The following is a 16,734-nucleotide window of genomic DNA, read 5'->3' on the forward strand; positions in this document are numbered from 1 at the left end:
TGGGGGAAAGGTGGTGATGAGGAAGCGGAAATGAAAGGCAAACAAAGTATGAAATGGCCAAGTTGAACTATATGACTATAAATATTAACAGAATACATAACCAAATCAAAAGGAAGAAGCTGTTAAACTTACTGAAGAAAGAAAAAAATTGATATAGCATTCGTGCAGGAAACACATCTAACTGAAGTGGAACACAAGAAATTAAGGAGAGACTGGGTAGGGCACGTAACGGCAGCATCATATAATTCAAAAGCCAGAGGAGTAGCTATATTAATCAATAAAAATGTACCAATCAAAATAGAGGAGGAAATAATAGATCCAGCAGGGAGGTATGTAATGATAAAGTGTCAGATATATTCAGAATTTTGGAATTTGCTCAATGTATATGCACCTAATGAAGAGGATCAAAAGTTTATGCAAGATATCTTTTTGAAGATTGCAGATACGCAGGGGAATATATTTATAGGAGGGGACTTTAACCTTAATTTGGACTCAAAGATGGATAAAATTGGAAAAAAGACTAGCAGAAAGAACAAAGTAACCAAATTTATGGTTAAATCGATGCAGGAAATGCAACTTTTGGATATATGGAGGAGACAACACCCAAAGGAGAAGGAATACTCATATTATTCGGGTAGACATAAAACATACTGAAGGATAGCCATGTTCCTGTTATCAGCCCACATCCAAGGGAGAGTTAGGAAAACGGAATATAAAGCTAGATTGTTATTGGATCACTCACCCCTGTTATTAGCAATAGAGCTGGAGGACATCCCACCGAGACTGTATAAATGGAGATTAAACTCCATGCTACTTAAAAGACAAGATTTTAGAGAATTCATTGAGCGACAAATTAAAATGTACTTTGAAATAATTATGGAATCAGTGAAAGATAAGTTTATACTATGGGATGCAATGAAAGTGTTGATCAGAGGGCAGATAATAAGTTATGTAACTAAGATGAAGAAGGACTACAATCGGGAAATAGAACAGCTAGAAAGGGAAATAGCAAGTACAGCAATAAGGGAAGATACAACAAAAAGAAGAGAATTGGCGGACAAAAAAAATAAAATATGAAACACTACAAACATACAAGGTGGAGAAGAACATAATGAAGACAAAACAGAAGTATTATGAACTAGGAGAAAAAATGCACAAAATACTAGCTTGGCAGCTTAGGACAGAACAAACTAAAAGAACGGTATTGGCATCAAGGAAAAAGGATAAACAAATTACATATAACCCAACGGAAATCAATGAAAACGTCAAGGAATTCTACGAGCAACTATATCGAACTGAGAATGAAGGGAAAGAAGACAAAATAGATGAGTTTCTAGCTAAAATTGAACTACCAAAATTGTAAGAAGAGGAGCAAAACAAATTAATAAAATCATTTGAAATAGAGGAAATACAGGACATATTAAAAAAACTACCGAACAATAAAACATCGGGAGAGGATGGACTCCCAATAGAATTCTATAAAACATTTAAAGACTTATTAATTCCTCTTCTCCTGGAAGTAATGAACCAGAATGAAGAAACACAAAACATGGCAGATTCATGCAAAACAGCAATAATTACAGTAATACCAAAGACGGGGAAAGATCCACTAACACCAGCATCGTATAGACCAATATCTCTACTTAACACAGATTATAAGATAATAGCTAAACTATTAGCAAACAGATTGGCCGACTGTACTGCACCATTTGCTCAACATTTGGAAGAAGATTCATGTAGAAAGGAATAAAGCAAATTATCAATTACCAAAACTAATATTGATGCAAAATCAACTAATCCCTTTCACAATAAATAACCTTTCCTTTAGAAAATGGGAGAGAAAAGGGACCAAAAGAATAGAAAATTGTTTTTCGGGAAATAAATTATTATCTTTTGAACAAATGAAGGGCAAATATGGTATAACTCATGGTACAATGTTTGCATACCACCAACTGAAAACCTACTTGAAGGACAAATTGGGAAGCAGACTGAGGTTACCAGAAGGAAGCAATTTTGAATATGTGATTACAGACACAATGATAATTAAAAGATTTATAACAAACATGTACATCAAACTGTAAGAGAAAGAGAACGAGGAAACAAGCTGTAAACCCAAACAAAATTGGGAACAAGATCTAAACATAAAGATAAAGAATGAAACATGGAAAAAGCTATGCTCTGGAACTATGAGAAATACAATAAACATGAGGTTACGCATGATACAATATAATTGGTTACACAGGCTATATACCACACCCCAAAAGTTAAATAATTGGGACCCAACAGTATCAGACAGATGTTTTTGCTGTAAGAAGGAAACAGAAACAACAGTACATGCAATTTGGGCATGTGAGAAAGCGGAAAAGTTTTGGGAAGATCTAAATCAGGTATTAAATAAAATCACAAAAAGCAACATACCAAAAAATCCAGAGATCTTTCTTCTAAGTAATATAAGAAGTAAAGAACTTGGACTTGATTTGGATGGAGCACAAAAAAGATTTATTATGATAGCCTTAGCTGTAGCAAAAAAATGTATTATGTCAACCTGGAAATTAGAAGATAGCCTGAGAATAGAGCAATGGTACATAGAAATGAATAAATGTATTCCATTGGAAAAAATAACATATAATTTAAGAAATAACATCACAGTATTCAAACAAATTTGGGAACCGTACATGGAACACAACAGAGAAGTCCTACCGAGGACCTCCACCACCTAAAATGACAGAAGGAGAAGAAGACGAAATTAACTGACCCAGTATGTAAAAGTAGAAGACACAAACTTCTTGTTTATTTTCATTGTGTGATGACATTGTTTAATGGGTTTAATGTATCATATATGTTGATCGTTGAATGAGTGGGGTGGGGGGGTGAAGGAGGGAGGGCAGGGAGGGGGGATTAAGGGGAGAAAATGACACTGTGTATATTCAAGAGGGAAATGTTTGTGTATATTTTGGTCAGTATGGTTCATAATGTGAAAAATTTTTAAAAATTTTTTTTAAATCTGGCAGTGGTTCCATCGCACGTCTTTATGTGTCCACCTCCATGGTAAGTATCAACGAACAGCTGGGTTGTGAAGAGTATTATTCTTTACCTTATTGCCAACTACACAAGTACATTTATTGCAGGCCATCTGTCAGAGAGTTGTGTAAATGGGGCTAGTTAGTGCAAGCCTGGTATCAAAGTTGACCATGGTCCTTCTTGGTCAGCTACACAAGGCCAAAACCTGCTGAAGTCTCAGCACAGCGTTACGCGGGCAGGGGGGGGGAGGAAATGTTTAGAAGTTAATTGAATGACTGCCATGCAGATGTTGGTTTTCGGTTGCTGGAAGTTCATCCAGAACGGAAGTTCTACGTTATTACCCTCAGTAAAATTGCACCGCTGATAGCGAGGGCCATTTCCTCCAGCCCACCAAAGAGCAAAAGCTGCATAATCTGTCACCTACAACATGCCCCTACCAGGTTCAGGTGGCTCACCAGGGTTTCACAAACATACAACTGCATTCTCCTGCACAAAGCCAACGACTAGTGACTCTTCACCATTTTAAATAGTGTTTCGTACTAGTTACACTGGGCACCAAATTTTTTCAAAAGCTTTGCTTCCTGAAAATAAATTGGGGATTATGACAGACAACTTCAAGCAGAACACTAAGATAATTTCGAATTTGCTGTATCGCATAGGAAATTGGAGGAACTTAAATGAACTTTTATTGATTTTAGTATGCTTAATTGCCTAACGATGTAGACACGTTGCATTAGTTCAACTAACCTAAAAATGTTTTGCCACTGATTTTCGTTTGTTCTCAGCATCTGATGCCTCTCATGTCAGTGTCCAACAATAGTCAGCCAGCTTTGATGGGTTCCACTTTTCCTTTGTCGCAATGTCCTAGGGAAACCTTTCACCATGTTCGTCACTGACTTCACCAAGGTCAGCAAGGAAGAAGTCCCAGTGCGAATGCAATAAATGCTATTGTTACTCCACACACTATGCTGTTGCCTGAACATGTGCATCAACATGTGTTCAATCTATCTTAATGTAATGTATAGCATCTGTTTATGTGAGCTGCTTTTATAGCGTGTCTGCATCTATCTCAACTAAGCATGCCCAGCCCTAAGACAACATGTGCATAGCACATGGGCTGAGTGCATACCCAGGCATGTTTGGACTGACCAAAACAGCTTGCTTTGTGGGCAATATACTAGTAGACTTAAAATATGAGAGGAAATCACAATAATAGGTTATATTGAACAAAACAATGTGATAGGAAAAAATTAAGGTGATTTTTGTGATCAGCATCCCAAAATCCACAAAGTAAAATCAAAAGTGTTTAGGAAGCAAATCTTCATTGTCCAGTGTAACTTTTCTCCAAGCCACACTCCATCTTTCTAGGATCCTGGGAGCATCTTCAGTAGAAATACGGCAATGTTTCAGGAAGTTGACTGCCACCACATTTCTCATGGGTTTGAAATAAATATCTGTGACAAATTTCAATGTGTCAGTGAATTAAAGGGACTTTATACAGGTAAATAGCTGCAGAGTTAAGTCTGAAATGGATAATTAAGCAATTCTGGTGTCCCACAGTAAACATTTTAGGGCGATTTAAAGCAAAGCCACACACACATCATGTCTGAATGCCAAATTTGAAATGAGTGAAAATATGAACAATTTCTTTTAAGATTAGAAAATAAATCTTAAACAAAAATGCCCATTTTTAATAGACAAGTTAAAAAAAAACTCCAGTTTAATCTCAATGAGGATTGGCATGAAAATAAACTGTTCCCAAAAATAGTCCCATCATTCAGCTGTAGTCAATTAAACTCCATCTTTGCCCAATATACAGAGTGTCATTTGAACTGCTGACAGAAGCCAGAAGGATATATTTGTTTACTCACATCACGCAAAGTCCCTCCTACTCTTTTGTTCAGACTTTGATGAAGGGCTCAATCCCAAAACATTGGTGATGTATCTTCGCCTTTGCTACATAAAGGACACTGCTGAGCTTCTCCAGACAACCATGGTGTCTACAGAATTTTGTGATTTACTTCACACAGTCTTGTTTACTTTTCTTGGAAGTGGCTAAGTAAGGAATATTTGTTTTGGAAGGGAAAACAGCATATTAAAATTTCTGATAGACTCACTTTTGCTTCTCTTTCTCTTGTACTGTAAGGGGCAGGCAGAAGGCAGTTTTGTGCAATAATGTGCAATGATGCATGACAATAAAGGAATCTTGAATAAATCACTTGGTGTTTAAATTATTGGTCTTCCTGAAGTAAAACTTTATGACACTTAATGACAAACTTGGTGAACTCTCTATGAAAAAGATTAGAAAAATTTATCATTACCAAAAGTGTGCTGTTTTCATTGCATATGATCCAAAGGGCAAATTACCACCTAATTAACAAGCCCAGATACATGAAGTTCATTTAAAGGCAAAAAGAAAGATCAATGTATTTTCATTTCCTGTATGTTACTAAACCATATTTCTCATAATACGCTCACCGTGATATATGAAGTCATGTATATCTGCAGTCATTTAAACAAACAAATAGTCCCCCAAGTGTTTATAATGAACTGGCTTTTATTTAGGCTTTCTCTCAAAAAAAGGTTTTAATAGAGTCCATAAATAGTTATACAAATCCCCAGTGCCACATTTTGTTGTTGTAGAAGATTTGATGGATACTTTTGCCCAGTACCAAGTAGTGGCAATGCTGTGTGAGATCATAAGTTGCATATGGAACCAAAGAGAAAAAAAAATATTGTTTTGCTTTAAGTGAGTGCCTTTAAAGTGAACTTTATGAGTGCAGTGCCAGTTGATGAAGTAGACAAAGACGAGGTGGTCAAACAATAATCATGGCTTTTATTAGCAGAAACTCATGGTACAATAATGAAAGACAATAGGTGCATATACAGTTATACCCAAGGGGAGTGTCCTTAACAGTAGAGATAATGCACAGCCAATGTTAGTACAGCAAGGCTCGCCAGAGGGGAGACAGGTAGCTTGGCAGACATTCACCACAATGAGCTACATATTTAAAATTGCCCCCAAGAGCCTCCCAAGAGATTTGAAAATTCCACAGTATTTGGGCAGCACGGTTAGTGTAGCGGTTAGTGCAATGCTGTTACAGTACCAGCGACTTGGGTTTGAATCCCATGCTGTCTGTAAAAAGTTTATATGTTTTCCCCGTGTCTGCATGGGTTTCCTCTGGGTGCTCTGATTTCCTCCCACCCTTCAAAAACTTATGGGTTAATTGGTATATTTGAGGGGGTATAGGCAAGTGGACCAGAAGAGCTATAGGTCTAAATTTCTTAAATACAAATTTTTATCAGTTAACATGACCACTGAGTTTCAGCCATCTTTCCATTTAAAAGAAAACCCTCAGCTGAAAGATTTCTTTCTCTCCTGACTGATTCTTAAATAAAGCTTATGATAAAATTCTCAGGAGCCTTCGTGCTGAATCCTGATTACCTTTCCAATTTAAATCAAGCCAGTCAGGGTTGGGAACACACAGCAGGCCAGGGAGAATAGATGGTGAAAGGAGCAGTTAACTTTTCAGGCGGAAGGCCTGCTATCCTTCTACATCTATTGTGTGTGTGTGTGTGTGTGTGTGTGTGTGTGTGTGTGTGTGTGTGTGTGTGTGTGTGTGTGTGTGTGTGTGTGTGTGTGTGTGTGTGTGTGTGTGTGTGTGTTATGCATGTGTGTTCATGTGTGTGCACATGTAGTTTGCAAACAGATTTAATCAATAGGCTATATGCAAAATTGCAAAATGCAGAAATTCTGGAGGAACTCAGGAGGTCTTGCAGCATCTATTTCAGGCCTAAGCTCTTCTTCAAGGAATGTTGTTTCAGTATTTGCAAAATATACAACCAAACTAAGGCTGCCATTCTCTGGTGGTGCCCCAAAACTCAGCTCCAGCCTTTCCCCATTTCCACAGCTTCAGATTTTTAACAGGAATTGCATTAAGAATATCATTATCTAACTGTGAATGTCAAGGTGGGGCCAAAGATGCTGGAAAATGATCCCCAACCTAAAATAAATCCTTTAATTTCTCCAGGGAGCTGAAAAGAAAGTTCAGCAACTTGAAACCAGCAGTATTTGTGTAATGCATTCTATCATTTTTCATAGTCTTGCAGATTTCACAGGACAACAAGTAAGCTGCATTTTCATAGGATTCCGACTTCTTTAACAGTGGCAAGAATTAGAAATGTGGCTTTTTAGTAAGAAAATAATATCTTTCAATCTCAAGCAATTAATTGGACTATCGGATGTGTCAGTAAGTGACATCAATTCCCAATCAAAGTGAGATCTCTCCATTTGATAATCTCTCTCTGTTTAACCATACATCAAACTTATTGACTGCACCCTATCTAACTCCCCACCCCCTAATATTTGGTTCTTCTATACTTCACTACTACACAGAATAATCATTAACACCTCGCCACATTTCAGAATGTCAGGTACTATTCTCTCTGAAACTCTTATCAGAATGTGGAACTGTTGTGATGGTACATAACTAGTTCACTAGTAAGGAAAGTGTTAGGGAGTGTAAGCAGACCAATCAGTCTGGATTCATTGGCAACTTGACAACAAGGTTCCTGGAAATATTAAGACCATAAGACTCAGGAGCAGAAATAAGCCATTCAGCCCATCAATCCTGCTCCACCATTTAATCATGAGCTGATCCATTTTCCTTCTCAGCCCCACTGCCCATCCTTTTCCTCATAACCTTTGATGCCCCGGCTAATCTTTATTCTAGGGTTTAAGACACTTACATTATGAAGCCAAATTTTTCATAAATGCTGCAAGCTACCAGATTGCTGTAGAAATCCACCTGTATTACTTGGCACTCCTGAAAAAGGACTCAGGCCCGAAACATCCTCTGCCTTATTGCTTTTCATGGATGCTGCCTGGCATGCACTTTTATACTCTGTACAACATGGGCAATGCATTCCAAGCAAGTTAAGTGCTATGGAAAACCGCATTGTTTAAAACATTAGTACAATGCACTTTCATGTAATAAGTTCCAATCCTATAAAAGGGATATATAAAACTGATCTTTTATGGCAATAGATCTTTATTGGCAATGTATGAACATCGTTTATTTAAGAAAATATTTGTATAATGTAGATTTGCGTCAGATTGCCCACATGAGACTTTCACCAAAATTAGATCAGTACCACCATGGGATCATTCAGGGAACCCGATCACAACGCAGCCACTTAACTCTCTCACAGCAAATTCCAGGGGTTCCCCTCGATACAAACTGGTGTTGTTCAGTGGTGGAAACTTGTTGGTCTGCCACATCAGAACTGAGGCATAAAAAAAATAGATTCCCATCAGTGTAAGGCAGCGATAGTGGAGGGTGACCGATCATAGTAGGACAGCCACTTAACTTTCTCTATTCCAGAGCTCAGTGCTTATATTTAAAATATTTTAAACTAGAGTTTTGCAAAGTATTATCAGGTGGTTTAAATAGCAACAACAATAAAACTTTAACATTGCAAATTTAAAACTGCAGGTCAGAAATTTCAAACCATATTATAACAAAAGCCATGCTTTTCGTAGCCATGTTACACACGGTATGCCTGTACTCCATTTGTAATTCTGATGTCAGGAAATTTTCCGTCTTTACGCAGTCTGGTTTATATGTGACTCCAGACCCATGAGTGTGGTTTGTTCAGGCGGGAGGCAATAACTGACGGTATTGACAGCAATGTCCAAATTCTGCAGACAATTAAAATGCAACCATTCTGATGTTTGGAAGAATGAGGGCTGGCCAGTTTGAAACCAATTATCATGAGGTATCACTGAAATATACAGGAAATCTGAAGTATAAATGGGAAATGTTGGAAACACTTAGCATGCAAGCCAGAATCTGTGGAGGGAGAAATTGTTCCCTTTTCCACACTGTGATAGGACAGATCTATCACCAATGTACATAGTGTATATAGTTACAGTATCTAGACTGTGCTTACAGCGATTGGCTGAGAGCTAAGCCACGCCTACTGTCTGGGCCTTAAAGGGTTGTGTCCCTAGCCAGGTCGGATCATTCCGGACTGGTCGGCCACCTGTGAAGAGCTCCTGTCTTTTGCTAATAAAAGCCTTGGTTTGGATCAACAAGTCTTTGGTTCTTTTGACGAGCTCTACACACACATACTGCCTCACCAGCTGAGTGCTTCCACCATTTTCTGCTTTTATTTGACACAGACTTGCATCTTTGAGGCATAATGCATATTTTTGAAAAGCAGCATAATTATTTTTAAGTTCAAGACAGAACATATAAAACTCAAAAATCTTTAGTGTATGTTTTGAAATGCTGAGAGCCTGGAGTTGAAACTTTTTAAACTGGTTGTAGTTTTTTTTTCAGAGGGATTTAGGATTGAATTATGTTGCAGTGCTTTTGGAGTGATTAGTCATCCCAATTAGCAACAATTTCTTTATCCCTCTATTTCATTTCTCATCCAGTTTTTTTTTAAAGGTGTTAATGGACTGTGTGTCAACAAATCTATGGGTCATACAGGGAAAAATGTAGTAAACCATGCAGTTTTGTCATTGGATAGCAACCAATTCATAATTTGTACGGAACAATATTTAAAATTTCATTTGGATATACAGTGCAGTAACACGCCTTCTGACCCATGAGCCGTGCTGGTCAAATACCCCAATTAATCCACAACCCTTGTCTGTTTTGAAGGGTGGGAGGAAACCAGAGCACCTTGGCAAAACCCACATAGACACTGGGAGAAGGTGAAAACTCCTTACAGACAGCGCAAGATACTGAGTCACTGGAGCAGAAATAGCTTTGTGCTTACTGCTACGCTGTGTCCACAATATACATCATCCACTACACTTTTCCTACCATTTGATGCCATTACTTACAGAATACTTTTTTAAAGTTTATGCTTAGGGGAATATCACTACTTGTGATCTATATGTTGGTTTTAGATTAAAGGAGAAATAACATTGAAGCAGCTTTTGCTACAGGAGCCAGTAGTGGTGGATGATTGCTTCTCAGACTGGCTCTTTCTCAGCCTAGTTGTTCTGTTTTCACTACTTCTGTATCTCAAGCTGGAGGCCTCAGGACCATTGTTGTTTGTCACCTATATCAATGATCTGGATGATAATGTGGTCAATTGGATCAGCAAATTTGCAGATCACACTAAGATTGTGTAACTGGAGCAGACCTGGACTAATAATGTGACAGGCAGGAGTTTAAATCCCATCATTGAATTGTTCAATACTCAAGTGGCAGCTCAGTTAGTGTAGCATTTAGTGCAACATGATTATACCACTGTCTGTAAGGAGTTTGTCCATTCTCCCCATGTCTGCGTGGGTTTCCTCCGGGTACTCCAGTTTCCTCTTACCCTTCAAAATGTACAGAGGTTATAGGTCATATGGATGTAATTGGGTGGCATGGGCTTGTGGGAAGAAGGGCATTTATGAATTGTAAGAACTGTGCTGGATGCCTAAATTTACAATTTGGATTAAAAAAATTGCAACTGCAAAAATGTTGATTTCTAAATTTAAGCATTAAATATAACAGCAAATAACTAATGGCTAACCCTATGAAGCCTTGTACCATTAATTGTAGCTGAGTGGGAATATTTCACTGGTTTTCTGGATGTCAGCCATTCAATAATCCACAGAGAAGTTTTACTGAAATGTTGTGAAGAGTGAGATTTCAAATTCGAGTTCAAGTTTACTTATCATTCAATTGTACAAATACAACCTGATGAAACAGCCTTCTCGGGTCCTTGGTGTAAAACACCACAAACACACATACGGGCACATACCTACAAACAATACATATACACAGATACACTGAACCTACACTGTACATATATAAGACATACATTTTATTAAATAATGTCTCACAGGAAGGAATTTGTTGTAGTAGTTCAGCAGTCTCACTGCCCATGGGAAGAAGCTCTTTCTCAGCCTTGCAGTTCTGTTTTCACTACTTCTGTATCTCTTCCCCTACAAGAGAAACTCGAAGATGCTGTGTGTGGGTGGTAGGTGTCCTTACTGATTGCCCTTTTTAAACAATGATCCTGGCAAAGGGGGCGACTCTATTGATCTCCTCTGCTGCTTTTGTGGTCCTGTAAATGGACTTGACCATCAGATGCTCTGTAGCAACCATACACTCTGAGATGCCACGCACCAGGGCGCTCTCGATAGAACTCCTGTAGAAAGATAACATAATGGTGGCCACTTGCCTTGCTGTTGCGACTTCCTGACAAGTGAGGAGATGTGTGTTCAAGCTAGGTCACTTCTTTCACAACTCCACATATATGTGTGGAGTTGTGTCTCTGTGGTTAAAACACAAGACCATTCGGAGCAGTAATAGGTCAATCAACCCCCTTTAATCCTCCGAGGTTCAAATATTTGCCAGACTCCACTTTTAATATATCCGATTACTTTACCTCCACATCAATCTGGGAGAGAGAGTTCCAAAAAGTCAAGACCCTCTGAGAGAAGAAATTCCTCCGTTAAATGGGCATCTCTTTATTCTGAAGCCGTGCCCCTGAGTTCTAGATATGCCTGCAAAGGAAACAATTCAGAGATATATTATAGAAGTATTCAACATTGATTGATGTATCAATTGATAAGAATCAATTAACTATTGGGAGGAAGGATGATTAAATCTTTTAGTATCGTGCTTGAACTGGTACCGGCGGCCATAGCAGACTTCACCAAAACTCTCAAAAAGAAATGAGTTTGGTTTTCAGAATAAAAAAAAACTTTATATGGCAGTGGTGTGTGATTAATTAGGTGGGCCCTTCATTGTAGTGAAACACCGAAGTTTGTACAGGCTGTGATTGTAGTAAAAACTGGAGAAACTCCGCCGGTCTCGCAGCGTCCAAGATTAAGATGAAAGGTCCATAATGCGCCAACTCTGTAGGATGGCCGAATTGTTTATTCCCGATCAAGTAAATCTAAACCTTGTATAGCCAGAGGGTCCGTTTTGGCGAGGGATTGTTTTAATAGTCCGAAACCCTGACAGCAAATTCATGGGTGAATATGAAAAATATATAACAAAATAGCACATTTGGGATTATATTAATGTCGGGTTGATTGACGTAGAATGTAAAATAAACGAAGCCCAAAAAATGTCTTCAGCACAATATTATCATTTCTATGTTGGGTGTATTGAAAACAAAATCCCTCGAGGAAAATCGACGACCTCAAGAAGACAACGGGTCTGTGAAAGTGATTTATGCTATTGCATCTTATGGTCATCACTGATCGCATGAACAAGGGTGAATTATCCTCATCTCAGCCCCTCAGTCAGCTGGCTGGTTTAATTCATTTACATGTCAGGGAGCTGCATGCTGCAGATAATAATGGGAAATGCATTGTGGGGGGGGGGAATTATGGGTAACACTTTCCCCTCATTGCACATGCACCAAGTGGCACTTCGAGCGCTGGCATCAAACATTGTCCTCACGTGCATGCGCCAGCTGCCACAATTTAGGGGCCCTTGAAAACAAATGCTACAGGTCCCGCAATACCTTAATCTGGCACTGTTTAGGAAAGAGAGGATGAGCATGTGCATGAATACGTGCTTGCTCGGTGCTCCCTTGGTGTTTAGTAATTAAAGACTGCACTGTCAATACCTGTAGAGCTCATCGAAAGAACCAAAGACTTGTTGATCCAAACCAAGGCTTTTATTAGCAAAAGACAGGAGCTCTTCATAGGTGGTCGACCAGTCCGGAATGATCTGACCTGGCTAGGGACACAACCCTTTAAGGCCCAGACAGTAGGTGTGGCTAAGTTCTCAGCCAATTGCTGTAAGCACAGTCATTACACTCTAGATACTGTAACTATATACATTGGTGATAGGTCTGTACTATCACAATACCATATTTTGAAGATGCTCACATGACTCCCTCATTCTTGGGGAAACCCACTTTGCATGTTCCACTAAGGTGTGTTTCCAGTTATATTTTCATTTTCATCTTTGTCCACCAGCTATGAGATACCAATTAAAGATAAATTTAAGATTAGCAATTTTAGCAAATTATCACCCTTAATCAGGTTATTAATCAGAATATCAATGTGGTATCTCGTAGCTACTGCACAAAGCTGAAAATGAATAAATTTCTCATAATTCATAGTACATCAACGCAGGGACCCTTGAAAATCCAAGGCCCATAGCATATGCTACTTTCTCTACTGTGACAGATTATGTTGTGTTTGTATTATATATAGATATTTTTTGGGGAGATAAATTGGGACAGGTTTTTTTTAGTGTAGGTCACATTCAAACACTTCAAAACAGATCTCATTTAAATTACTGTACCTCTGCTCAAGCCAGACAGGGTGGCTCCTAGGGGCTTTTGAAAAATCTTTGGGGAGTGTCCAAGAGACTTCACTAATGGATTGTTCTGAAAAGCAACAGGTGAAAGAAATCAGAGGAGTGGTTCAGATCTGCAGGCTGTCTGGGATTGTTCTAAGAGGATCATGTGGTTTTTGCAAGCAGAGAGAGTTGAACAGCTTTTTCCTCTGAATGAGAGAGAGATCCGTTCTGCAGTGTTACAGTTCAGCAGCAGCTGGAACTGGAATGGGACAAGCTGGAAAGCTTGTGGAAAAACCCCACTTGGAAGATGGGTTGTGAGTGCTTAGTTCAGCCTGGTCAAAGCCCCTTGTGGTCCATGCAAGAAGAGAGGACTGACTGCCTAATGTTTCACTTGAAATAAGAGAAACAAAAAGGAACTCTGGTGACCTGAAAGAAAGAGATCATTATCTGGAAAACCTTGATGGGGCAAGTTTCTTTGGCAAGACACTGACATGGCTGATTAAAAGGGATCAGTTTGTGTCTAGGAACTATATCTCTCTCTCTGAAAACTGAAAGAACCTTCCTGAGCGGTAACAATTTACCTTTCAAGCACCTAAACATGGTGAACTTCATAAATGTTAAATTCTGGGCACAATATAAGAATTGCCTGCAACCTGTGAACCTGGAGAAGTGAGAAATGAGATTGGATTGTGAATCAAAGAACTTTTCTGAACTTATACACACATTACATAGACGTGCACTTAGAATTAGAAGGGGGCTAAATTAGGTTAGTTAAGTTAATAGTAATAAGTTAAAGTTTTATCCTGTTTTCATGTTTAAAGATAATTAAAAGCAACTTTTGTTAAAAAAAAGGGTGAATTATCATACCGTGACAAACTGTGCAAACTACATAGCAGTTGATACATTTATTCCCACATCAAAATGATATTCTGTTTATCTTACATTTAATTGTAATTAAACAAACGCTGTAAATTGTTCTGAAACAATTTAAATAATTTAACAAAACAATTTAATATTCAGATTTAAATAACATTGAAAGTCGAGGAGTGGCTACAGTTGACTGACCCGATGTGTTGGGGGCAATTCTTTTAAAAATGCACCAACAAAAAATATTCTCCTTTCACAAGCTCTTACTCAACTTTAAGAATCGGAGATCCAGTTTGAAAAGACGGACAACTGCTGTCTTAATTCGTTCACCAAACAGCTCGTTCAAAAGAAATAGCCTTTTCCCTCAATCTCAAAAAATATTGGGAATAACGGGCCCATTTTGTCAAATCTCTGAGGCAGACGCTGAAAGTACGGGTTCGCAATTTTAATTCCTGACTAACCTCCCTTGTACAGTGTCTCAAAACTTTGGTTTTCTTCTGTGTTTATATAGAAATATAAAACATTTTTTTAAATCGATAATTAATTTGTTTTTACTGAAACAACGCTCGTCACTTATCCCCATCATATTTCATCAAAGAGCGCATTGGAGTTCTGAGTACCTCGGTTTAGACAAGTTTTATATTGTGCACGTTTTGGTTCGAGAAAATAAATAGTTAGTATTACAGCAAGGTTTCGATGTTTGGAAGGTAGCATTGCATATTTATTGTATAACTGAAGTAGTTCATCACCAAGCGAGCTGCGGGTCTTTCTAGTTTCGTTGATTTATCGAGAGAATGCATTGGGCTCAATGGAAATCTAATTTAACGGATTCTTGGAACGAATGAAATACGCACATCAGATATCAGGATTTCTAGTAACGATTTGACAACGACTTCGGCAGCAGATGCTGGGATCTTGGGCAAACATAGAAGTGCGGGGGGGGGGGGTCTGGCGCTCTCTCTCTCTCTCTCTCTCCCTCCCTCTCTCTCTCTCTTTCTCAGACACCACCTCCCAATCAATTCTCACCTCTTTCTTTCCTCCTCCTCCCCTGCCTTTTAATTCAGGTACCTGCTTATTTTTTTAAAAACTCATACCTTGCTTGAAAGACTCAGGCCCGATATACCTTTATCTCCTGTGGACGCTGCGAGGCCGGCTGGGTTCCTCCAGCAGTTCTGTGTTTCTACTACAATCACAGTGACTGTAGACTTCCGTGTTTCATACTCAGACGAATGACTGCATAAAAATGTTTTCTTTTAAAATATATGCACAACGCGGGATACGAATGTGATATAAATCTGTTAAAGTTGGAGAATGAAACAGATAATTTTATTGGGATCCTGAAACATTCAATCCAACACTTCCCGGACTTTTGCACCTGTAAATGCTACTGCAAAACAACGAATTTTGCAGTATGTTCATGCTAATAAATTCTGATTCTGATTCTTTAATATGTTTACCACATGCATTCCGAGGAACTACATTTCTCGTACTCGTCTATTTCTGTTTATTTTTAATTCCAGATGCCGGAGTCTGTTTCTCAGCTATCCTTACAGAATTTCAGTACTTCCGAGCCCGCTGTTTCTCCAATTTCTACACCGTTTCCTTCTTCAATGGCGACGTTATTTCGTATCAAAACTTCACTCCTGATGTGTGTCAAATTATTAGTCCGTTCGCCAAAATTTTCCCAATGGTATTAAATTGTTTAAACTTCACGATTTGCCAACGGGGATTGGAAACTAGAGACGCTATTTACAAACCAGGGAGAGAAAGTCTGTACTTTACAAATCTCTATGAAACTTGACCCAAATTAGAAGTTTATCTATTGAAAATACTTTATATATCAAATGTCATTAAATGTCAAAAGATCTAACATTTTAGACAAGATTTCACAGTATCTTGAATATTTGGTGGTGGGCAAACTTTTATGATCAGACAAAGAATTGTCGAGGAATAGATGGGTAGAGATGGGCAGACATCGGCTCGGGTTGGGACCCTTCATCAAGCGGAGAGGGAAGACGCAGATATTATGCTCAAGACTGCAGCATCTACAGCTTTTTGTGCTTACTTTGCTGGGCGGGCGGGGTGGGGGGGGGGGGGGGGTTGGTGGTGGTGGGGGGAGGCGATGATGAAGGAGTAAAATTAAATTTATTCCACGCTTAGAACAAAACGATTTTTTAAATCACAATTACTTTAGCATTCGAAGGAGAAAAAAAATGATCAACTGTTTAAATGGGCGGCTGTTGCTTGCCCAGGGCATTAGATAATGGACAACTAAGATTTTTCTTGTGAAAATTTTCGGGTTATTTTATGTATTTTAGGCTGCTGGTCACAAAAACTGCCATAGGCAATATTTCACCTCGATACGCCACTGTTCAGCCTGAAATGTGGGTAATATATGTGATATAGAGAATTTAGGTTAAAAAGACTTAAGTTAAAATGTGATGATTAATCATAAACAGGGAAGCCAGAACGGACAGAGAGTTTACTAGCAGTCAAGGACAGAAGGAGCTGCTGAATATGTTTTTTTAAACCTATCTTTTCATGGTCATAGTGAGAGACATGCAGGAGA

The 16,734-nt window shown here is 38.6% G+C and overlaps 1 long non-coding RNA gene across 3 annotated transcripts; it reads right to left on the minus strand.

Annotated features, from left to right (window-relative positions):
* Positions 1 to 5,872: 5,872 nt before the first annotated feature.
* Positions 5,873 to 15,376, minus strand: LOC138737466 (uncharacterized). Of its 3 annotated transcripts, XR_011340945.1 has the most exons (5): positions 15,260 to 15,376; positions 13,302 to 13,386; positions 11,422 to 11,539; positions 10,874 to 11,181; positions 5,873 to 8,307 (listed from the first exon to the last, which is right to left on the minus strand). It is a non-coding gene; the product is annotated as an uncharacterized lncRNA (long non-coding RNA). The 3 variants fall into 3 exon arrangements; XR_011340946.1 differs by lacking the exon at positions 10,874 to 11,181; XR_011340944.1 differs by having other exon boundaries at positions 10,874 to 11,539.
* Positions 15,377 to 16,734: the final 1,358 nt, after the last annotated feature.

Source organism: Narcine bancroftii, chromosome 6, assembly GCF_036971445.1.
Source record: "Narcine bancroftii isolate sNarBan1 chromosome 6, sNarBan1.hap1, whole genome shotgun sequence".
NCBI lineage: Eukaryota > Metazoa > Chordata > Chondrichthyes > Torpediniformes > Narcinidae > Narcine > Narcine bancroftii.